The 20,585-nt window shown below is 44.8% G+C and overlaps 1 protein-coding gene across 1 annotated transcript in view; it reads left to right on the forward strand.

The window, feature by feature from the left end:
• The first annotated feature begins 15,437 nt into the window (after positions 1-15,437).
• The window catches only part of RRN3 (RNA polymerase I transcription factor RRN3), a 546,972-nt gene continuing 541,824 nt past the window's right edge, over positions 15,438-20,585 (forward strand). Inside the window, exon 1 of the mRNA XM_086941427.1 lies at positions 15,438-15,659. The gene's annotated coding sequence lies outside the window, so the exon portion shown is untranslated. The remainder of the gene's footprint in view (positions 15,660-20,585) is intronic.

Raw genomic sequence — 20,585 nt, forward strand, 5'->3', positions numbered from 1 at the left:
AATAAAAAAAGCACCACTCAGCGCCACCCCAGCATCACTCAGCACCACCATCACTCAGCACCACCACAGCACCACTTAGCACCACCACAGCATCAGTCAGCAAGACCAACACAACATCACTCAGCACCACTCACCGCCACTACAGCATTACTCAGCCCCACCCCAGCATCACTCAGCACCACCACAGCACCACTCAGCATCACCACATCATCACTCAGCGCTACCCCAGCATCACTCAGCACCACTACATTATCACTCAGCACCACCACATTATCACTCAGCAAGACTCAGCACCACCACAGCACCACTCAGCACCACAGCAACACTCAACACCACAGCAACACTCAACACCATAGCACCCCTTAACACCACAGCACCCCTCAACACCACAGCACCCCTCAACACTACAGCACCCCTCAACGCCACAGCACCCCTCAACGCCACAGCACCCCTAAACGCCACAGCACCCCTAAACGCCACAGCACCACTCAATGCCACATCACCACTCAACGCCACATCACCACTCAACGCCACAGCACCCCTCAACGCCACAGCACCCCTCAACGCCACAGCACCCCTCATCGCCACAGCACCCCTCATCGCAACAGCACCCCTCATCGCCACAGCACCACTCAACGCCACAGCACCCCTCAACGCCACAGGACCCCTCAACGCCACAGCACCCCTCAACGCCACAGCACCCCTCAACGCCACAGCACCCCTCAACGCTACAGCATCACTCTGTGCAACCAATCAACAACTGGTTCTAATATGTTCTCTCAATGTTTTCAAACTTTATTACAAATGTCACAAAAAATGTTAATATTTCACTTCTGTTCTTGGATTTTCATCACAATAAAATACACTGAACATAATCTTCCAAAAAGTTTTTGCAAAAGTTTAAGTTATTGCCATTATAAATTACAATAACTTTTATTTAAGTATTCATTATTTGAAAAAATACAACCCATTGTTATTTTTAATATTAATACATCTAAGTCATGTAAATACAACACATATTGCATTAAAAATGCTATAGGTGTCACGTTTGCAAAAGTTACCACTATTGGCATTGTAAATCACAAAGTTATTAATTTCGCTATTTTCAAAACAAAAACATAAATAAAAAAAGCACCACTCAGCGCCACCCCAGCATCACTCAGCACCACCATCACTCAGCACCACCACAGCACCACTTAGCACCACCACAGCATCAGTCAGCAAGACCAACACAACATCACTCAGCACCACTCACCGCCACTACAGCATTACTCAGCCCCACCCCAGCATCACTCAGCACCACCACAGCACCACTCAGCATCACCACATCATCACTCAGCGCTACCCCAGCATCACTCAGCACCACTACATTATCACTCAGCACCACCACATTATCACTCAGCAAGACTCAGCACCACCACAGCACCACTCAGCACCACAGCAACACTCAACACCACAGCAACACTCAACACCATAGCACCCCTTAACACCACAGCACCCCTCAACACCACAGCACCCCTCAACACTACAGCACCCCTCAACGCCACAGCACCCCTCAACGCCACAGCACCCCTAAACGCCACAGCACCCCTAAACGCCACAGCACCACTCAATGCCACATCACCACTCAACGCCACATCACCACTCAACGCCACAGCACCCCTCAACGCCACAGCACCCCTCAACGCCACAGCACCCCTCATCGCCACAGCACCCCTCATCGCAACAGCACCCCTCATCGCCACAGCACCACTCAACGCCACAGCACCCCTCAACGCCACAGGACCCCTCAACGCCACAGCACCCCTCAACGCCACAGCACCCCTCAACGCCACAGCACCCCTCAACGCTACAGCATCACTCTGTGCAACCAATCAACAACTGGTTCTAATATGTTCTCTCAATGTTTTCAAACTTTATTACAAATGTCACAAAAAATGTTAATATTTCACTTCTGTTCTTGGATTTTCATCACAATAAAATACACTGAACATAATCTTCCAAAAAGTTTTTGCAAAAGTTTAAGTTATTGCCATTATAAATTACAATAACTTTTATTTAAGTATTCATTATTTGAAAAAATACAACCCATTGTTATTTTTAATATTAATACATCTAAGTCATGTAAATACAACACATATTGCATTAAAAATGCTATAGGTGTCACGTTTGCAAAAGTTACCACTATTGGCATTGTAAATCACAAAGTTATTAATTTCGCTATTTTCAAAACAAAAACATAAATAAAAAAAATTTCATTTACAGTACTAATACCTCTAACTTTCCTAATGCGAGACCTATTGCATTGCAAATGCTTGTTTATTTTGCAGCATTGCAAAGTTTCCTATTCGACTTCCTCCGTGATTATGTATATTCTGCCCAATGAACTTACTTATGCAAGGAGGGAAGGCAAACATTAAGGAGACATACAACGTATGCACTTTACTTGCTTATAAACGTTTCTAGCTTTTATCTTGTACCTTTGCACATCAGTACTACATATGCCCTTTACTTGCTTATAATCGCTGCTATCTTTTACCTTGTGAACTTGCACATCCTTCAATTCATCCGACTACCTCTGCAGTTTTGCACATTCTGGCCAACAGTCCTACCTTGTTAGGGGGCATGCAAGCACTGTTGATTAGTTACTTGCGCACACTTTACCTGTTTATGTTTTTGCTTACCCCCTGCCTGAGCACCCCTGCGATCCTGCACACTACGGCCAATAATCTTACTTGTACCGGGGGCCGGCGCTACGAGCAAACGGCTCAACACCTGATCTGCTCCATTAATGAGGGTAGAACCACCCACCAGAGTTCAATAAAACATCATTGGCTCTACTCTCTACTATGCCTCAGACCTTTCAGTGCGATGCACCCTGCCTTAAAAAAGTATCCCTGTATTTTAGCGGCACATAAATGTGATGATTCTTTTTTATAGCTGACACTGAAATATTGTGTAATTGTGATATTCTACTCTTTTAATTGATATTGCACCTCTGGGTTGCTGTTCTAAATGTCATTTAATTGTTTGCAATGGTTCTAATTAACCGAACAATAATAAACGTACTTATCTGGGCAGGAAAGCCGGGCAGGTTTTACGGGGGTGAGTAACACAGTGCATGCATTTGAGGGAGGCGGGGTAGCAGTGCCTAATATGAAACAGTATTTCTGAGCATCCTTACTCCAGCATATGGCACTTTGATGTGGGCTTACTTATACCGCGTGAGTGGTTAAAAAGAAGGCCGGATGTAGCCTTGTGTGGTGGGTCTGGTGTGGTACTGGAATTTCTTGCTTAAGCTAAAATTCAACTAAAAGACACAATTCTATATAATTGGCTATTTCTACCTCTGAGCGTCTTTATAAAATATGTTAGCTCTTCTTGTTAGGCACATTGTTACCTATGGCTTTATATATACTTTATAATGTCTAACTGCTATGTTCTATCTTTTTATGTGCATTTACAGTAAAGCACCATTATTCTTTGATAGTGTATTTCTACCTCCTATGTTATATACTCATTCAATCAAACAATCAGCAAATTTGTAGAGCGCGCTACACACCCGCTAGGGTCTCAAGGCGCTGGGGGGAGGAGGAGTCGTTACTGCTCGAACAGCCAGGTCCTGAGTTGTTTCCTGAAGGAGAGATGATCCTGGGTCAGCCGTAGGTGGGTGGGGAGGGAGTTCCATGTCTTGGCCGCCAGGTAGGAGAAGGATCTTCCTCTGGCGGTGGATCTGTGAATTCGTGGGACGGTGGCGAGGGCGAGGCTGGCGGATCGGAGCTGGCGAGTAGGTGTGTAGAATGTGAGGTGGCTGTTGAGGTATTTGGGGCCTATGTCATGGAGAGCCTTGTGTGCGTGGGTGAGGAGTCTGAACGTGATCCTCTTGTTGACGGGGAGCCAGTGCAGGTCCTTCAGATGGGCAGAGATGTGGCTGTGACGAGGGATGTCCAGAATGAGTCGGGCCGAAGCGTTCTGTATGCGCTGGAGTCTTTTCTGGAATTTGGCTGTGGTTCCAGCGTAGAGGGTGTTCCCGTAGTCCAGTCGGCTGGTGACGACGGCCTGGGTGACCGTCTTCCTGGTTTCGGTGGGGATCCACCGGAAGATCATTTGGAGCAAGCGCAGGGTGTTAAAGCAGGACGACGAGACGGCGTTGACTTGCTTGGACATCGTGAGGGAGGAGTCCGGGATGAAGCCCAGGTTGCGAGCATGGTCCGTCGGCTTGGGGGCGGTGCCCAGGGCAGGGGGCCACCAGGAGTCGTCCCAGGTCGAGGGAGATGGTCCCAGGATGAGGACTTCCGTCTTGTCTGAGTTCAGTTTCAGACGGCTGAGCTTCAGCCACTCCGCGACGTCCTTCATTCCTTCCTGGAGGCTGGCTCTGGCAGTGGCGGGGTCATTGGTGAGGGAGAGGATCAGCTGGGTGTTGTCGGCGTAGGAGATGATGTTTAGGTTGTGTTGGCGTGCGATGGCTGCAAGGGGGCTCATGTAGACGTTGAAGAGGGTGGGGCTGAGCGAGGATCCTTGCGGAACGCCGCAGATGACTTCGGTGGTCGTGGATCGGAACAGGGGAAGGCGGACTCTTTGTGTTCTTCCGGCGAGAAACGAGACGATCCTCTCCAAGGCCGTTCCTTGGATTCCGTTGTTGCTGAGGCGTTGTATCAGGGTGCGGTTACATACGGTGTCGAAGGCTGCTGAGAGGTCCAGGAGGATGAGTGCAGCTGTTTCCCCATTGTCGAGCAGGGACCTAATGTCGTCGGTAGCTGTGATGAGGGCGGTCTCGGTGCTGTGGTTTGCTCTGAAGCCGGACTGCGAGGGGTCGAGGGATCCGTTTGTCTCGAGGAAGGCGGAGAGTTGTTTGTTGACGGTCTTTTCGATGACTTTGGCAGGAAAAGGGAGGAGCAAGATGGGGCGAAGTTCTTGAGGTCCGTGGGGTCCGCGGTGGGTTTCTTCAAGAGGGCGCTGAGCTCGGCATGTTTCCAGCTCTCCGGAAGGTGGCGGATGCGAAGGAGCTGTTAATGATGTCCCGGAGTTGGGGTGCGATGAGGGCGTCGGCTTTGTTGAAGATGTGGTGTGGACAGGGGTCGGTGGGGGAGCGTGGATGGTGTTCATCGTGCGGGTGGTGTCTTCGGTGCTGATCGGGATCCAGTTGCAGATGGTGGTGGTGGGGGGCGCTGGTTCGGTGGTTGGGTGCGTGGTCTGTGTGCCGAAGCTGTTGTGTATGTCGGCGATATTGCGGTGAAAGAATGAGGCGAGTGAGTCGCAGAGGTCTTGCGAGGGTGTGATGTCGTTGTTGCAGGCGCTGGGGTTGGAGAGCTCTTTAACGATGTTGAAGAGTTCCTTGCTGTCCAGACGCTCTTTGAATGTTGTCCTTTTGGAGGTGCGGATCAGCTGGTGGTGTTTGTGGGTGGCGTTCTTGAGGGCTGTCATGTTCTCCGATGTCTGGTCGTGGCGCCAGGCTTTCTCGAGGGTGCGGCAGGTTTTCTTGGAGTTTTTGAGGTCGTTGGTGAACCACGAAGCTTTCTTGCTGCCGGGTCTGTTGGGAGGGTTCTTCAATTCATGAGGTGTGACATCAAGAAACAAGCATTGGAAATGCAATAGGTCTCGCATTAATAAAGTTTGAGCTATTTGTCTTGTAAATGACATTTTTTTTTATTTGTGTTGGTTTTGAAAATAGCTAAATTAATAGCTTTGTCATTTACAATGCCAATAGGTATAACTTTCGCAAATGTGACACCGATAGCATTTGTAATGCAATGTGTTGTATTTACGTGATTTACATGTATTGATATTACAAATAACAATGTCTTTTAATGTTTTTATTTAATTAATACTTAAATAAAAGTTATTGTAATTTCTAATGGCAATAGCTTAAACTTTTGTAAATAACTTTTGTTAAGATTATGTTCAGTGTATTTTATTGTGACGAAAATCCAAGAACAGAAGTGAAAGGGTGAGGGGGGTGAGGGTGTGGGTGTGAGGGTGTGTTATTTTCGGCTCTTTTGAAAGTGTGGCATAGGCTACCACACATGAAGAAATGCGTTCTGAGCATACAAATAATTGCTTGTTTTTCCATTGCCCTTTATACCAAGCTTGAGCTTGTGTGCGAATATGCACTAAACTCTGTTAACTATACAAACCGCAGTTCTGTCGCATCTAGGCTGTGCCCTAGTTAATGGCGCTCATTTCTCCATATGCGAAGGATAAAATACTGTGGCTGACGTGCCAGGAGGATTCAGACTCGTGATCTACAAGTTTTACAACATTCAGTTGACCAAGCCCCTTACTCTTCATCAATGTTCAAGGAAAAAATACCCTTTCAATTAACCGGCCACGCCATGAAAACAGAAAAGGAAACAATAGTTCCACGTAGTTTCGCGCCCCCGGCAATGACCAACAAAAATGGGTAACCGAATACCATATATGTTGGGGTTCCATTGGGTAAGATAACTGCTGTACCAGCTTTCACTGGATGGGCCTATGAGCGGGAGAAGGATTACTGTTTCATCTACATGTAACTGTATAAGGAGATCTGGACTGCTTAACAGAACACTGAGAGCAGGCAAACAGATCATGCAGCTACAAGCACTGTCCGTGTATTTATCTTTTGTATTCTGATAGTGGGTTTTAACGCTTAGCTTCATTAACAAATTATGTGTGCTGTGGTAAGGATGGGCACCTCGAATAAACAAGAAACAGGTGTGTTACTTTGTTGAATTGACAGCATGTCTGACGTATGCGGTTTTACCGCCATGAAATGCAGTGGACAGGAAGCGGAAATAACATTGTTTTATTGAAGCCAGTACGCCAGCATTTGAATTTTTGTCCTGAAGATAGCACACCAAAAGCCTGAAATAGATACATTAGGCAACGTATGTGCATTACCAGATATATTTTGGAGTGCAGAGGCTGGGGATGGGGTACAGGGTGCAGAGGTAAGAAAGTAACAATAGTGTGAGGTGCCGGGAGAGGGAAAGGAACCGGACGGATGAGTGAGAGATGGGAACTGTTTGGAGATGTGAGAGAAATAAAGAGCAGTGGGCGAGGAGTGCAGATTAGGACAGTGTGGAGGTAGAGGTGGATGAGGTGAGAAAGAAACGAGCGGGTGATGAAGAGATGGTTGGGGTAGTAATAGGCTAAGTAGATAAGAAGACCGAGTAGTGCTCGAATAGGGGAGAGACAGTGCTTTAAGTGGGTCGGATCCTGTTGGATGCAGACCCGACAGTAAATAAAGTAAAACGAGACACGGCCAACCGGCCGTGAAAGTGAAAGTAACTTCAAGTTTATCTAAGGGCGCATAAGAACCAATACTAGGATACATAATGTGTCTGTGACTGTGAAGATAATGGGAAGGGGTAACTTCAGGGGCGAGACACGTGGTTTAGAGAGTACACGTTCTAGTCGCACATAATGTAGACAGTGAGCACAGAGTTCACATGCTGCTTACAAGGACTCGACGTGTTTGATGTGCTGGAGCTTGAGCACCTCTTCCTTCTTCCTCCGCTTCTCCCTGCGGTCTTGCTTCCGTCTGGGGGAGCTGGAGCACAGCTCATCCTGCTGCTGGGAGGAGGAGGATCGGCGTCGCACACGACTGCTGGACTCAGCTTCTACTCCATGCTTCTCCCTCAGAGACATGACCAGCTCCTCCAAAGTCCACCCAGGCACGAAAACGATAACGTAATATATTAGCTGGACGGCTGCTCTTTGCCTGCTAACCAGGCACACACGCTCTGCAGCCTGTACTGTAGCACTATGGAAATAGAAGACGGCATAGAATTTTCTTAGCATATCTTTCGTCGCACCTAACAGTGGTGGCCATATTGAAATGGTCTTATTTGTAATAAGATGCTAGAAATATTTCCCCCACCAGATTATTTTTAGCAATATCTTAATAAAATACATTTATAACGAATAGCGTTAAAAATTGTATTGAGTGACTATGTTTAAGAGAATATTAAAATACCATCAGGTCAAGACAATTTCCTAAAAGCTTTATCTTCTCAAAACATATTTTGGAACTTTTTGTCCAGTGGGGGGAAATAACCAATAAAAGAACAAGCAAACTCACCGCCACAGCCCGGCTTTAACAGGAAGCCAGGCAACCTTTGTTGGGACAGGGGCGGGGCCGGACAAAAACAGGAAGCAGGCGCTCCTGTGCCCGCCGGAGGATTTCCGTGTTAGCTAGCAGGGCTCCCGTGCTCGTGGAGAGCCCCGCGGCCCCCGCCTGTAAACCGGAATGACCCGCTGGCTGCCGAGGGACACGCAAGAAGAACCTGGTGAGTGGGGTTTGAGGGGGATGTGTGCGCGCGTGTGTGTGTGCGTGTGTGTGTGTGTGCGCACGTGTGTGTGTCTCTGGTGAGGTAAGGGGGGAGCGTGTGTGTATGCAGTGTGTGTGTGCGCGCGTGTGTGTATGCGACGGCGGGGGTGGGTTCTCTGTATGTATGGGTGCGTGCATGGGCGCTTGTGTGTCTCTGTGTATGCGCATGCGTGTGTGGTGCTGTGCGCGGCCCCGAGGAGGAATCTGAGACAGCGACGCTCGTGCGTGAGCTCCGTCTCAGATTCCTTCTAACACGCCAACAACAGTTGTCTTCGCAGACAAAGCAGGCTCCGCCTGCTTTTAGGTCTGCTCGCCCTAAAAGCACAATGGATATAGATACATTTGCAAAGAGAATTTACACGGTTTTATTCTCACTTAACATCACAGACCACAGGGTTAATTGTATTAAAAAAAGGTTAAAAAAATATTATATAAAGCATGCACACACACTCTTTGAGAGAGGTCCACTACAGACATTTTTAGGTCTCGTCCTATTCCATTCCGCAAGGAATGAATAGGACGAGACTATAGGGGCTAAAATAAAAGCTAAACTAAGCTCTGAAAAAAGCGGATTTCCAGAAGTGCATGTGGTCTCGTGAACGTGCTTCTATCCTCCTGCCTCGCATCACCACATGAAAGCCACACACACTTCAAAGGCTCCGCTCCCCGCCCCCGCCTGCACTATGCACTCTCCGACTTCTCCTCCCACCTCCCATGGCCGCTCTTCCCATTCACGCGCTTGTTACCATTTGCTCCCGAGCCGCATTTCTCTCCCCCCCCCCCGATCACAGCAATGCCAAGAGCTTGTTCTTTACAGGAATCCTCTCTACAAACCAGCACATTTATTGCAGCCATTGCAAGTATCTTTAATTTCCAGGAGGTTCGTAATGTTCATGTTTGTAATTGTACTCTTTGCTCTACTGAAAATACTTGACGGCAGAGAGCAAAACAAACTGGACTCCAGGAATTTTACAATTTCTAAAGCGGACTTCATTTACTTATTTATTTTAATGCGCTTTTATATAGTGCAAACATTACCCAAAGGTGTCCTTCCCCTCCCTTGTTCCTCCCCTCCTTCCCGCGTGCACCATGCAGTCCTTCCGCGGCTCACTTCTTTCCCCACATTTCTACCTGGGCCGCATCTAATCCTGTGACCACCCTCTCCACTTGGCTGTCTCTTACTACACTACCCAATCTCTGGCTACGCCTCATTTCTTCCACATCATTACTTCCCCAGCCCTCCCTTTGCTCCCTCTCACCACCTGTAAGCATCTTCAGGTGCACTCTTTTCATGCCCTGTCCTCCCTCTCCTCGTGTACCCTTTAGAGCAGCACTCTCTTTTATAATGGTCTCTCATCCACTTTCTTCACATCACTTCTCTTTGCCTCCCATTTCTTACAATATTCCACCCATAAGTCCTCACCGTCACTCTTTCTTTCCTACCCTTCTTACGCATCCTCATTTCATTCTTGTCTCTCTTCCCTCTGCTTCTCCTTTCTCTTCTCCCCTCCACTATTCCCTCAGAAGCTTTTTCCCTCCTCCTTCCTATGCTCGCTCCCTCACCCTTCTCCCGCCCTCCATGCCCTTCACTTCTCCAGCCTCCGTCCCATCCTCTCATCCTTATCTCATTGTTTTCGTCCCCTCCGCCATCGTCTCTTCTGTATCTCGTTATCTTCTCCACTCTCGCCTCATTTTCTTTATTTTCTCTCCCTATGCTTATCCGTCCTCATCTCCTTCTGTTCTCCTCACCCCTCTTTCTCATCTTCCGATGTTCTTTCCTCGCCTTGCAGTGTCCTACTTCCCCTCTTCCTGCGTAAACACCTTCTCTTCTCCACATCTGTTTTATTCTCTCCCTGCTCGTCATTTCTAGCATGTTTCCGTCCCCACCGCCATATGTTCACCTCCTCTCTCCCTTCTCCATCCGCCCTTCTCATCTCATCTCTTTCTGGCCTCACCTCGACCTCGCACCTTATTTTCTTCAGGACAGTCTGGATGCTTCACAGCTCCTCCGGCCTCCCTGCCCCCTCCCCCCTGATCTCTTTCTTGCTCCTCTCCTCTCCAGCCTCCTTTTCCTCTATAGTCTCTTTCCACTCCCATCTCTTTTGAGTCTCTCTCTTCCACCTACATCCTCGCCCTTATCTCATCCACCCTCTTCTCACCACCTTCCATCCTTTTCTCCTGGTCCTTCTATCCAACTCTTTATCCTCTCACCCCCATCTCTTTCCTGCCCGCTCCCCATGCTTCTCCATTTCTTCTATTTTCTTTTCTATCTCCTTCCCCAGCTTCTGCTCTTTCTGTACTCTCCGTTCGTGATTCTGCCTCATCTTATCACCTTTTAGTTCTCCTCCCTCCATCTTCCACGTTTTCCATCGATGTTCACTCATTTCCCCTCACCCTTATCTCATCTTTAGATCCCATGCCTTCTCCCACTCTCCTTCCCCCTATCTAGTCTTGTGTTTCCTAGAACTCGCAGGTATTCAGAGGGTAGGAGGCTTCTGAGTTTCTAAAAGCACTTTGCACTTCAGGAGGTCTAGCCCACACAAGAACAGTCATCCCCCTTGAAAATCATCCTTCATGTGCTGAATCGCGACTCTCCAGTTCAGGCGTGTGTGTTCTCTAGGGCCCAAGCATGATTAATTGTTGGCAAACTGGCCTGACCCCTACCTAGGCTAGTGACCTCTCTGTGACAAAGAGCCATGCCTTGTGGACTACCAGATCCTGTCCACCTGTGCTTGCATACATTCAGTTCATAGTGGGCACTTCCACACACACACACTGCACCCTCACACACACTGCACCCACTGCACCCACACACACTGCACCCTCACACACACTGCACCCTCACACACACTGCCCACACTGCACCCTCACACACACTGCACACACTGCACCCTCACACACACTGCACCCTCACACACACTGCACCCTCACACACACTGCACCTTCACACACACTGCACCCTCACACACACTGCACACACCGCACCCTCACACACTCTGCACCCTCACACACACAGCACACACTGCACCCTCACACACACTGCACCCTCACACACACTGTACCCTCACACACACTGCAAACACCGCACCCTCACACACTCTGCACCCTCACACACACTGCACACACTGCACCCTCACACACACTGCACCCTCACACACACTGCACACACTGCACCCTCACACTCTGTGCACCCTTACACTCTGCGCACCCTCACACTCTGCACACCCTCACACTCTGCACACCCTTACACTCTGCACTGGAACATACACTCCAAATACCACTCAGTGCCACATATTTACACTGCACTCAATGCAACATACACTCCAAATACCACTCAGTGCCACATAATTGTACTCCACATAATTACACTGCAATCAATGCAACATACACTCCAAATACCACTCAGTGCCACATAATTACACGCCACATAATTACACAGCACTCAATGCAACATACACTCCAAATACCACTCAGTGCCACATAATTACACGCCACATAATTACACTGCACTCAATGCCACATACACTCCAAATACCACTCAGTGCCACACAATTTCACGCCACATAATTACACTGCACTCAATGCAACAGACACTCCAAATACCACTCAGTGCCACATAATTACACGCCACATAATTACACTGCACTCAATGCAACATACACTCCAAGTACCACTCAGTGCCACATAATTACACGCCACATAATTACACAGCACTCAATGCAACATACACTCCAAATACCACTCAGTGCCACATAATTACACGCCACATAATTACGCTGCACTCAATGCCACATACACTCCAAATACCACTCAGTGCCACATAATTTCCCGCCACATAATTACACTGCACTCAATGCAACATACACTCCAAATACCACTCAGTGCCATATAATTACACGCCACATAATTACACTGCACTCAATGCAACATACACTCCAAGTACCACTCAGTGCCACATAATTACACGCCACATAATTACACTGCACTCAATGCAACATACACTCAGTGCCACATAATTATATGCTACATAATTACACTGCACTCAATGCAACATACACTCCAAACAATACCACTCAGTGCCATATAATTATATGCTACATAATTACACTGCACTCAATGCAGCATACACTCCAAATACCACTCAGTGCCACACAATTTCACGCCACATACTTACACTGCACTCAATGCAACAGACACTCTAAATACCCCTCAGTGCCACATAATTACACGCCACATAATTACACTGCACTCAATGCAACATACAATCCAAGTACCACTCAGTGCCACATAATTACACGCCACATAATTACACAACACTCAATGCAACATACACTCCAAATACCACTGAGTGCCACATAATTACAGGCCACATAATTACACTGCACTCAATGCCACATACACTCCAAATACCACTCAGTGCCACATAATTTCACGCCACATAATTACACTGCACTCAATGCAACATACACTCCAAATACCACTCAGTGCCACATAATTACACGCCACATAATTACACTGCACTCAATGCAACATACACTCCAAGTACCACTCAGTGCCACATAATTACACGCTACATAATTACACTGCACTCAATGCAACATACACTCCAAATCCCACTCAGTGCCACATAATTACATGCCACATAATTACACTGCACTCAATGCAACATACACTCCAAACAATACCACTCAGTGCCATATAATTATATGCTACATAATTACACTCCACTCAATGCAGCATACACTCCAAATACCACTCAGTACCACATAATTACATGCCACAAAATTACACTCTACTGAATACAACATACACTCCCCATATTACCACTCAGTGCTATATAATTACACTCTACTCAATGCAACATAGATACACTTTATCTATCTGTCTATCTATCTATGGCCCTCACTCTATCTGTCTATCTATCGCACTCACTCTATCTATCGCCATCACTCTATCTATCTATCAATCGCCCTCACTCTATCTATCTATCTATCGCCCTCACTCTATCTATCTATCTATCGCACTCACTCTATCTATCTATCGCACTCACTCTATCGCATCACCATAGCATTACTCAGCACCACCACAGCATCACTCAGGGGCACAACAACATCACTATGCCGTACCACAGCATCACTGTACGCCACAGCATCATTCGTCGCCACCACAACATCACTCAGCGCTATCACAGCATCAATCTGTGCAACCATTCAACAACAACTGGTATAAATATGTTCTCTCAATGTTTCAAGCTTTATTACAAATGTCACAAAAAGATGTAAATATTTCACTTCTGTTCTTGGTTTTTCGTCACAATAAAATACAATGAACATAATCTTCACAAAAGTTATTTACAAAAGCTATTGCCATTATAAATTACAGTAACTTTTTAAAGTATTAATTATCTAAAAAAATAAAAGCCATTTTTATTTGTAATATCAATACATCTAAGTCACATAAATACAACACATATTGCATTACAAATGCTTTAGGTGTCATATTTGCGAAAGTTAAAACTATTGGCATTGTAAATGACAAAGCTATTAATTTCGCTATTTTCAAAACCAACACATAAATACAAAATTTGTTATTTACAATACCAATAGCTCAAACTTTCCTAATGCGAGCCCTATTGCATTGCAAATGCTTGTTAGCAAGAACATCTATGATAAACATTATGCCAAGGTCACATTTGTCGCATAGTCTGTTTTTGCTGGAAAAGGAACACAACAGAAACGAGACTTCGCCTGCCAGAGGACAGTCTACAGAATGGAAAAATACAAGCAATAACCAGGAATGTCCAACAGCTATGAAGCTCTTATTTCTGGCAAGATTTTACTGCTAATGTCCAAACAGGAACACGGCCGTTTGGGTCCGGACGCACTACACGCCGCTTCTCCGCTTTATCGAGCTTGAAGCGCCACACACATCGGAGCCATACACGGCATTAGAAAGATACCTCCAACAAATAGAATAATACCCTGCTCGCCGTGGGCAACAATTGGGAACAATTATACATTATGATCTTCAAGCCTGAGACTACCAAAACAGACCAATAAATAATTGACTTCACATCGTATACTCATACGGAGTATCTGCGGTCAAGGGCCCGGCTGGGTTGGAATTATCACCAGCTGAGCGACCTTTCTGACCTGAACACAGCCATCTAGCCCTGAGGAATCGCGAGTGCGATGAAACACGTGTCGGCTGGCTGTTTGCTACATTAAAGACTCCAAGATAGAGAGTTTTTGTTTTGAGAATTCTGTCATTTTGTCATTATCTTTGTTGTATATTGTTACTTAACAGTGTATACACCGTCTTGAGTGCAACGGCAACCGAGTTTGTTTACTGCTAATGTAGCCATTAGCTAGAACTATGAAAAAGGATTCCATCAAAGATTGCCACATAGTCTGCTGTCAGGTTTCATATTATTTACCTCTTGTGCCTTAATATTAATCACCATGATTTGTATTTCTTCAATTACACTTTTACAAATATTCTGCATTAAAATGGGGCTTAATATCCAATAAAAATATATAAAACCCTTTAAAAATATGACAGTGTGGAGTTCCTGTGTGTACATCTTTTGAGAAAAGGGTATCAGCAATCCAGTAGACATATGAATATATTACTGGCAGTCTCAAATAAGATCTTACTGCTGCCCAATACGCATTATTTCTAGGTACGATGTGGACCAAGAATAGTTAACAGCCTATACATTTCCAGGCTATTTCTCGGGTCATATATTCAGATCCTTATTCTCGGGAGGTCAGCTGAAAGCATTTTATCGGTTTAATATACTGAGCTGAGGGCATCATTAATAAGCAAATACATAAGACACTCACAACAACATGCACCAACTCCCACCAGACAGCAGGAAACGTGTAAACTATCTGGTCTGAAATGCCTGACGATCAGTGCGGAAGATGTTATATGCTTACCAAGAAGGTTACAGAAAAAATTAATCTCTAACGTTCCCATTTCCGCCTTTGCATAGCCTCTATATAACACGAGTGAATAAAAAGAAATGTGATTACTCGTAGTCTAAAATGTTATCTGCAACCTCATCCAAGATGGCTGCTCGCTGTTTAATACATCGTTTTGAACATTGGAGGTCTAGTTGTTCCCTTCGGCGTTGTCGTGACCCGGAAACAGTTACGCTTTCAGTCCCCCGAAGCTATGTGTTTCTTCAAACTTGTGGCTGGCTACTGTGGCAGCACGCTAGGTGTTAGGAGGGCTTCGTGCAGCAAAACGAAGGCAACAGCTGCAGCCTCGTAGTAGCCACCTGCATCCACAGATTGTGCTAGAAAGGGTTAATCTCTGTGCAGCCTCTGTATCGTACTTTAAGGTAAGTTTGAAGGGAAAGCACTAAGTGATCCTTTTACTTAAAATGCTTGTTTCAGTTATTTTGTAAGATTGGACAAATGTGACATTTTCTCTCGTTAAATTGCCGAGTATGTGGAGTAATGCATCGTGTTCATGCGTATTTATCAAGCAGATATTTTACTTTTGGTTTACATTGTTTGGATGACTAATATGAGTGCTATACTGGGACTGTAAACAGTCTGGATTTGCTATGTCAACAAAGTGGGGACATGTCAGATGGTGCCACCGTGCCACGACAATGGAAGACCAGGTCTCAACCTCGAGATTTTCAAACAAAACATATCGGAAAATCACCCATAATACCTTTAAGTTCTTGATCTTAATATGTGGGTCCTGCTAATACTGTTACTTCTCAATCATTGAGTGTTTCAGACAGTAAGGACCAGTTCCCTGCTTTACTGCTGCCACTTTTTAAGCTACATAAGACTCATTTCAACACCAAGGCCATAAACTGCTGCACTGGATATCCTGACGGTGTTACTCTGGAAGGTCCCAGTTATTCCAACTTTGCACGTTATAAATTCCTGGTAAACACGTAGCTGGTTTAGATGCAACTTTATGTTAGTGGTTTATCGATATTTCCAACTCACTCGAACTAGTTTTGCAAGTGGGAAACTGAAAAGCTGGTGTGGCGACTTGCCATCAGATATGGTGGATTAGTCCAGCCGTTTTCTTGCCAGTTGCGTTCTGGAAAATATTCCCTTCTAAACATCTAGCAGCCCTCCTGAGTTCGTGGTCCTGTGAATGCTGTAGATCTTGAGGCTGGCAATTCCTCTGTAATTGTTAATAAGGCGTTCATGGATCTTTAATCACTCTGACGCTTCCGCCAAAGCTTCCATCTAACTCTTTCCGGAAATGGCTCATTTGGGATCCTCAGCGCCAAGATGCTCCCTCCGGAGCGAACGTCGCGCTCAAGAAATACCCCACAAAATATCATGTTGTTGGTGACATGTCAAGTGGGTTAGATCCCTGACAACTTTGAAATGATGTGGGATTCTTTTCATATTAAAGTTGAAGCTCTTTGTCCATATTGGGGTGACCTGGTTCCTTATTGAAACTTTTTTTTTTTTAATTCCCTAGTCCATCTCTGAGTGTGAGGAATATTCTAATTGAGGATGTCAAACGTGTTATAGTTTATTACTAAGCATCTGTTCATCACTCCTTCATGTGACATCTTGTTATAATTCTGAAGACGCTGCTTGTACAGTCAGGTGCCTCACTCCTACCAGATTTTGTGCAGCCTGTATTCCGCTGTGAACCACCCTCCAATGTTACAATTTCACGAGGTTATAGTTATAGCGTAATAAATGGGAAGCATGTTTGTCAGACACTCTGGGAAGACAATGTGTGACAAGCTTAGTGTCAGTGATAACAGCGTTTTTTTAATTACTTATTTTTTCAATAACATCCCTAACTTTGCTATTCTATTGTCTCATCTGGGAGAAAGCACATTCATCTAACCTTCACACTGAAGCCTTTATTTGCTTTTAACTTTTTATTTGCCAGTGATTTCACATTGAAGTTCCAGAAAGCGATTAGATATGCATCCTATTTGTTCTAGAATGCTTTTTATCTTGCCAAAGGTTCTATTTTGACCAAATGTGCTATCCTTCTTTCCCTCTGGCAAATTATATAACGTAGGTGCACTTCAGCATTTACAAACCTGTACATGTAACATAAAAAGTGGTCCAGCACCTGGAATTTGTTTGTGCTTTTTTTGATTTTTTTATGCTACTACTTTTCAGAAGACATTCTTCTGTAACACACATTACAGCTGTGAAATTGTGGTTTCTAGAAGCAAACTGCTGGGGTCAAGTTTATAATTTCTAGTGTGCAGGATTAGTTATTTAATACTCCTAATGTTTCAGTGGTCGATGGGCCATTAGTTGAACTATTTGATGGTGAAAAATAACATAAAACTAACAATACTTTTATTCAATGTAAATAACCACAGAGTAAGGAAAGTTTTAAATCTTTATCTAAAATAATGCATGTGAACCATTCCAAATTTCAGTGCAGTCACCGTCCTTCATAGGAGACAAAATTCAATTAAAAAATACCAAACTTATAATTCGGACTCATACAATAATCAATGCTTAGAAAGGGAGAGGACAGAGAGAAAAGGACATCAGAAAATATAGTTACCAAGGATGGTGCGAAAGACAAACCCCCTGGCCAAAGGGTTGCTGAGGGTCCCCAGGGATAGGGCAGGAGACAAAGACTCCAGGGCAGGATAGATTACCTCTCTAGAATACAGACTATTGCGCCGCACCCCTCTCTGACACTCTTCCTCCTCGAGATTCTTCGGCGATCTTCTGATCTAAACCAATTCAATTAGGATAGAAGGTTCTGCTTCAGGTTCTGCATTCGGTTCAGCATCTCTCCCAGCAACAGCATCTCCCATAATCTCTGCAATTCTTCATCGGACTAACTAACTAAAGCTATCATAATTATACCTTTCGTTCTGCATGTTACACCTATTAATGTTTCTTTATCGTAAAAATACAAAATATGATTGGTCAGGCAAGGGAAGAAGCTCCATCACACCATGCTTACACGTCATTAAAATTAGTTAAACCACTGTCGCAAACCCATCCCCTTAATTTTTATTCATAAATTTGATTCTCATACGCTTTCACTTTTCACCTTGAAACAATATTATAACACTTTGAATAGGAGTCTTCATCATTGAACTCTTCACCGTCCGTTCCCATGCTGTAATATTCAATCTTGGCTCTCTTTCAATTGCCTAGTCATGGCCTTCATGGCTTCACTCAGCGGGCATGCGCGGACGTCGCGTCACTCACTTTATTCCAGTTATACAAGAGAGGTCCAAATACGCACTAGTGATAAGTCAGAAAGACAAATATTAATTTCACAAATAAAGTGGTTCCACTTTATATCACCCACCTCTACTCTAATCCCCTTTACTTATTAATACTTTTCCTGCATTTGCATTAATAAAATAGCTTGTTTTCGTTTCAAGTAAGCAGATGCCATGCACATGAGTCTTCAAGACTCCATTTTAGTGTCTTCTGCACATGCGCCAGAATTTCCCTCCAAGCATTAATACGTCATACTACGTAGATGTAGTTGACGCATGTGCACAATAGTTCCCCGTTTAAAGCAGTATTAGTCCGTTTTCACTGTTATTCGTATTAGTACACACATATGCAAGCTTCACTAACCCGCGTGTTCATGTGGTGCGTATTAGTTATTTACGATACTTTGTTAATGACTTTATTAGTAAGTTAAATGAGTGGATTACATCCGAGCAAGTCTCTTTTCCACAAAACTTTGCTCCATCATGTCCGTGCACTGTCTGTGGCCATACATTCCTCGATGCACCAGACTTTCACTCGAAAAAAAAAATGGCTTAATGTTATGGGACTTGAAATTTTGCTCTTACTGATCCCAGCATAGCCATTACAATGCAACCTCTCCCCAGATTTCTCTGTTTCATGGAGTTGGGGAAGAACTTGTTTTCTCTGCTCTCAAAATGGGGAGATGGTGGCAAGCATCCATCTTTTCACACATTCATCTTTTCATCAATGCACACATGCTTTTATCTGTCCAGCTATGTACTTGCTCGCACGGAAGCTTTCGCACCCTCTCCCTTCAGCCCGCCAAACCCTTAGTAGCCCAATAGTCCCATTCCCCCCAATGCAAAGACCTAGGCATTGATATTGATCTGTTATCTTTAGATCATGCCTACAGACGCCTTTTAGCTGTCTCTGCGTAAAAGACATTCTGTGAATCATATAAAAAACCTACAGTGGTCTTTATGCCAGCCCATGGCTTATCATTAGTTGCCTGTCTAATCGCTTGTTTGGTTGCTTCTTACTTGATGTCTTTTTGTCCTCTCGTGTTTGTCATTCCCCTGGGAAAAAAAACGTCTTTACAATCCATTTGACTGAATGACATCTATCCTTCCACTGCTCACATTCATATAACTACTTTTTTATTTCTCAGCCTACCAAACAGCGCAGCTTTCTGGTTTGCTAAAGACATTGGTGACATTCAGAAAGTTGACCCTGGAATGCATTCTGCCTGTTGCTTGCCATTAGCTTAGTGGTTTGTAACTCACATTTTCTGTTTGCTGGCTTTGTTTTAGGCTGTTGAGTTTGTCTCTTCTATTGCCAAAATCTTGTATACTGTTTTCTTCCACAAACTCGCTTTCTGTAAACATGCTTTTAAATCTTGTTCTTATCTTGTCACATTTGCTGTGCAATCAAAGACACTGGTCAAATGTTAGGCTGTCTCTTCCAGGGAGCTTGGTGTTTATTTTTCTTTCTCTTATTTCAAGGTGAGGCGATTTATGTGACAATCATGCTGGCTAGTGGGGATCTGCTTGAGGATGGCTGTACAGATTTCTTTTTCCTTGCACACAACAAAATTTAAATATCTTAAATGAACTGTGTTGACTATCAAATCAATACATTGGGTGATGACTTTTCCACACATTATCGTTAATGTGCTGTATATTTTTATCAGTAAAACTATGTGTGTATTCCAAATGTAAAGGTCATTTCAATTGAAGATCAGTTGTCTGTAATGGCAGCACACTAACATATCATGCCTACTCCACGTTACCCAGCTGTACTCTACCCCACGCCACTGCACTCTACTCTGCACCACTCTACGCCACTCCACGTCACTGCCCTCTTCTCTACACCACTCCACTCTACGCCCATGCTCTCAACCTCAGTCTACTCTACTATGCTCCACTGCACTCTATGCCACTGCACTGTACGCCAATGCACTCTGCACCACTTTACTTTAAATCACTGCACTCTACGCTATTCTATTCTGCACCACTGTAATGTACACTACTGCTCTCTTTCACATTGTACTCTGCGCCACTGCCCTCTACGCCACTCCACTAAAC

This window comes from Lissotriton vulgaris, chromosome 10 (assembly GCF_964263255.1).
Source record: "Lissotriton vulgaris chromosome 10, aLisVul1.2, whole genome shotgun sequence".
Classification (NCBI taxonomy): domain Eukaryota; kingdom Metazoa; phylum Chordata; class Amphibia; order Caudata; family Salamandridae; genus Lissotriton; species Lissotriton vulgaris.